Here is a 6,000-nt window from a genome sequence, read left to right on the forward strand (position 1 = left end):
TCCTGGTGAAGTCAGTGGGACTTTTGCATCTGATGTCAGTAGCAACAATGGCAGAGTTATGACATGTCCTTGCATAGTGCTTTATTAATTCTATTACAGACTATTAAAATAATAATAATAAACTTATGTTCCAAAAGACATGGAATGAATGGTGTAGACTGTCACAGATGGGCCAGTGCTCCAGTCTAGGCTTCTTTACATCTCAAAAACACAGTGGTAAAAAGACAGCAGACAGTGACACGACACAGAATCTGGGTTGTATTTAGCCAGCCATTCCACAATTTTAGGTAGAATATTTTTTTTTTGCTTCCTTCATTGTTCAATATTTGTTTTATGATCATCAGAAAGGTTGTTATAGAAGCCAGCAATGTTTCTCATGGGGATGTAGTCAGAACTATAACCCACTAATAAACATAAATTAGGATATAGCTCATTTTAACCTCACACTAGAAAGCAGAAAAAAAGATCAGAAAATGTGTCTCTTGAAATAAACTTTTATAGCTGTAAGAAGAACTGTTAAAGGGGAAATAATGTGTAATTGAAAGAGCTTGTGGATAACTTCTATTTGTGCTGGTAACATAAAATAGATGTCAAGCAGTGGAAAGGAAAAAAAAATAAGAAAAGTTGAGATTTTCTGCCTCAAACTCATTAAAGTTGTGGAACCTTAGTCTTCATAATACTCAAAAACATGATAAAAACAGAGGTTTGGCACTGTAATGGTGAGAAGTGCTAGCAGGAGCAGGATTATAAAAATCCCAATAATGAGTGCTTTTTTGAAGTCTCTTTTCAAGTTAATGATAGTAAAAATATGATACATATCACATTTCATTTTAAAAAGAAAAAATGTTTTAGATTCATGGCTATGAAGAATGGCTTTTAACGTTTTTAGGTCTTTCTTTCAAATGGCAAAAGAAAAGATTTGTGTACTGTGGGGAAGGCAGAGTTCAGGAGTCTTGAACGGCTCAAGTTAACAGTACTTTGCCTTGGACCAAGTATATGATGTGCACTGGTAAGGCAGCAGTCTAAATGAAAGGTTTATGCTTAATACTGCGTTTTGAGAAAAGGGGAAGAGCAAACTGCTCTCTGTTTGGTTCATGGCATTGCTCACGAAGCATAAAGACCCCTGAATCAGTAAGACACATGTATGCTTCACTTTTGGATACACCCTTTTTCTTTTAGTGAATCCATTCCATTATAGGATGAAAAGACCTATTTATGTAACTTTCACCTCGGTGGGCTGTTTTATCTCATGTTTTTGTTTCTGTAGCACGCTTCCATTCTATACACACACACATGCATGCACACACACACACAGTGTTTTGTTTTCTTTATGAGGAGAACAAAAGTCTACTATTTTGATGGACTAAATTGGCACAAAATTCTTACATTGCAAAATTCATTAGAAAATAACATGAATGGTGAGTTTGGGTATAACTTAGTGTTGGTTGCTTCATGAAAGACTGAATTACTGGCTTTGCAAGATAATATATGTTGAAATGATGTTTCACAATCCCTCAAGTAAGTGTTTCAAAGCTTTATTTTCCTTCTCTACAGTAAAGGGAAGATAACTCATGACAGAACTGTTGTTCCACCACTAGTTTGGTTGAAGTATTCAGCAGGGCTGTCTGTAATAGGGTCAATCTTCATTTTTACAACTTGCTCCTTGCTGCAGTTGTGAGAGGGGGATTTTGTGAGTGTTGTATATCATTACTTGATTAATTCTTACAAAACATTCTCCATGCTGCAAAGGAGTTTGCCACACCATCTTCTAAAGTCTTAAGCTACTTTAACTACAAGACTAGTGCTTTGGGTTGAAGACAAATGCAAAATATCATGTTCATGTCTGCCACTTGTCTCATGCAGCTTACCTGATTAGTTGCTGTTAAAGTGGGTGTATTACAAATACTTATCCCTCGAGGCAAGTGAAAAGAGTAGCTTGTAACTTCAGTAATGCTACTGGGAATATATTTGACCTCACACCTCCAGTCCTGACATTGTTTAACCATATCCCACAACTAGTGAATTTCAATTATTTGTTCAGAAGAGCCATTCATAATTGCCTGGTGTAAGCCTGCCTTTAGGATGCAAAGCAGAAAACAATGAAAATGCTACACTGGTGAATTAGAACAGCAGCCCTTAAATGTATAAATTAACTGGGCCTCTTTTCACAGCTTTCTCTTTCTATTCTGAGAGGCCTCAGTCTGGTGACATCAAAGACAGGATTATGTGAGAAGATAAAAACTTGATCTAATGTCCATGTTTGAAGTCATGAAAGTCCTCTTCTCTCCAAGCCAAAATAACCCTCCTTAAAGCACAATGAGCTAGGGTCCAGGTGCAGGGGGGGGGAAGGTTTCGGAAAGGCACTGGGGGTATCTCAGAGAAGCCAAAGAGTTGTACATTAAGCCATAATCTTCCCAAATGTGCTAAAACATTGTATGTAGGCTTTGGAAGCTTTGTCCTGCCAATTAATATGTTAAGTCTTCCTTTTAAATGAAGAATACTATTATGCATGTGGCTGGATTGGCCTTTAATGAGAGTTTAACCTGTTTCACCTACCTATACGGAAATCTACATTATGGTGCGTGTGAAAGAAACAGAGTGATGAAATGCAATGTCATCTAAGGGTACACTGTGATCGTATCTTGCTAGCTTCCATAGACATTATATTCCATTTCTGATATATCTAATACACTTACTGTGTATGTATTACAGAGGGATTCAGAATGTGAGGCAAAATGACAGGCTTACGCTTGCTCTTCTCTGTTAGGATGCATTCTTACATTCAAATACTTTCTCGTGGTGAAATGATCTGCCCTGAGTCTCTAAAAATTGTCTGAGGCCAATGCAAATTTTCACCTTGTAAAAATGTACAGCTTTAGTGCTTCCTGAAGAAGACTTTCATTTTAATATGTGCATCTCAAAACACATACCCTTAAAACTTCTTGCTCTTAAAAGCATGGAACATCCCACATTGGCCTAGGCAATATCTCAACAGACCAAAACAAGTGCTTGTGTCCAACTTACAATGTATGCCAGTCTCCAGAAGAAGGTTTTGTAAACATCACATGCTAGTGAGAATGTTTGCCATTTGTACCATCTGAGATTCTGATATATAGTTCTGTCTTTTCCCTGGATTTTCAGCTTGTGATGCATACTCACTAGCAGAAGAGAGAGAGAAATATCAGTGTTTCAGTTCACAACTACAGATGATCAGATGAAACCACACATGCAAAAAATATGTCTGATATTCCTCACGTTCTCAATTCCAGTCTTGGACACGTTGCTATAATTTTATCATATTCAATTCTACTACAGTGGTGGGAGGAGATTCCTCAGTGGTGTATTTATGCTGACTTTAAAATAATGAATCTATTAAAAGTATTACTACTGTTTATGTACCTTTAAATGACATGCTTCCATAAAAATAAATGTATATTAATAGAAATATTGGGGGAAATATCTTTCTCTCAATTTGGATTATGATACCAAATTTAATTCTACTATTCAGCAATCTGTCTTCATACTGTCTTTCTGTAAATGATCCTTGTAGCTACATATTTTGACAGCTATAGAATAGTTTAATTTCTTTCTTTTATAGATGCATCCAGGTACACATAATTTCTAACTGCCAGCTCCTGAACTCCTTGCCAAGACATATCTATTACTTTTAAGATAATTTATTCTTTCTCCTACTGAGTTCAAGTCTTTAAATGCATTTTTTGTTTGTTTGTTTGTTTGTTTGTTTCCAATTGTAAAGGGTTTAGAATTGTATACTCTCTTGAATGGAAACTTTTATTAGTGCAAGATTCATGGAAGAGCCATCAGTAGCATTTTTGGTAAATTAGTCCTTGACAAACAGTGTAGTTTTGAATGTCTCTTCATGATGTAGGACACACAAATCCTTGCTCATTCTCTAGGCAGATAGCATATTAATTAGATATTACCAGGATTCTTAAACCATTAATATATGCGGTTTGCAACAGTCTTACTGCTGTGACATAATATTTATGTCAAGTTGGTCTTACAGGTGGGTATTTTCTTCCGGTCTAGCTTTCAGGCAGCAGAGTGATGCCAAAGTGATTGGATAAGTACAAAGAATGGTTTTCATTACTTGATGATGGTGGGAAGGTCCTCGTAGAAGATTTTCGAGATGTTAAAGGGGGAGCAACTTTAATCCTGCAAGAGGCCCTTGAAGCTTCTTTTAGCATTTGCAGCTCTGGGTGGTCCAGCTGAATCCTTTGTGGTCATTAGTGTCCCCCTAAGCATTTTGATGACAATGCAATTTGTGGAAATTCTTGTGACGAGGGCCTGCTAGAATATTTAACAAGCTCTCAGCATCCTTCACTGCTTCTGTGCTGCTTTCATGCCCCCATCTTCCTGTATTTTGTCTGTCAAAAATTGAAAGAGTGCATTGAAAACCTTCTCTGCCAGATACCAGTGCAGGGAAGGTTTGGTGAGCAATATTATAACTGAGAATAGACAGAGAGTTGCATATCCAAGAAGAACTGAGTAGTGCTCATGCTAGAGCTGAAATCAGTTGCCTGATTGGTTCAGTGAAAAGAAACAAAAAGCTGACATCCATCCATCCATACGTGGGACCAGACGCAGCCATCTGCCAGCATCAGGACCTCCAGGCACAATGACACAGTTCTTCCAGGGAGCCGAAGCTCCATGGCCCTTGGAAAAGGGATAATGCTAATTGGAAACCACAAAGCTCAAAGGGGTGAGGAAAACTGATTAGCTGGCTTAGCTCAGTAAGAAAATGAAAATATTTGGCTCAGATGAGGCTCAAAGGAAACAGGAAATCTGTCTGAATTCAGAGTCTCTGAGGCAGTGCTGGGCCTGAAGCTTATTTGCAGGAGAGTGCAAATGGATTTCACTACTTCTTCCCAAGTAGAGCAGTTACCAGCAACTACCCCAGAGTTTTATGAATTCTGAGTTTTATTTCACAAGCCTTCAGATGTATTCATCTACACATTTCTGGGAATTAAAAGGAAACTGTCAAAATGAAGATCTCTTCCCATGAAAGAGAACAGGGACTTGTAAGAGAGGCATGAACCAGTATCTGTGAGATTTAGAAACAGCCTCTGACCCTGCTACCAGCAACCTAAACAAAGTTAGGTTTTTTTGGTTTTTTTTTTTTGTTGTTTTTCCGTTCACCTGTAAAACAATATGATAGTGCCTCTTATATCTGTCTCAGTCCAACATCTAGCATAAAAAAGCCTTGATCTTGTTTGGATCCCCTGATTTCCTGATTGAGTAGACTTACAAAAATGTACTTCACATCTGCCTCACAAATTCTGAAGTGAGAATGTTACAGGTTCGTTTTATTTTGTCCTGCCCCTTTGTTATGATGGTGCCATTCACTAAGGAGATCCTGCAGTGTTTTCAACATTTGGGTTGGTGGGCTCAAAAGTGAAGTGTTCCTATAAGCACAGCAACAGTATTGAAAAGTTTGGGAACCCACAGAGAAGTCTCTGAATGTCCTTGCGATACTGAGTCAAAGTAATTGAGTCCTTTCCTTTCATTATACCCACCAGAAAGACTTGAATAGAAACCATGTGAATCTGCCCTTCCTCTTAGCCTTTCTGTGGTCACTGGGAAAATTGTCACCTGGATGTGATTACCTTGATTAATTATTTAATGACATATTTTAAAATCAAAGAAATATCAAATGTAAAAATGTTTCATCTGCAGTGATTTTTTTCAGTCATCTTCAGTGTGCCCTCATTAATTTCTATTGAGTTGTTGAATATCCCTTGCATATTTAAGAGCCCAAAATTTTCTGCTGCACAGCTTGTGAATCTTTCTCCATTAATAGACCATCTCAACCAATTCTAATTTCTTTTGCATGTCATCAGTAAGTATTGTATAAAACTTCCAAAATGACCTTCAAAAATGTTGAGTTTAAAGTCATACATTTTACTAAGCACTGGCAGTCTTGGGAACTTTCTCCATAATTTTCCAATATTCATGTGTTAGATTCTCAGTGTAATTTCT

Source organism: Anser brachyrhynchus, assembly GCF_964034855.1.
Source record: "Anser brachyrhynchus genome assembly, chromosome: Z".
Lineage (NCBI taxonomy): Eukaryota > Metazoa > Chordata > Aves > Anseriformes > Anatidae > Anser > Anser brachyrhynchus.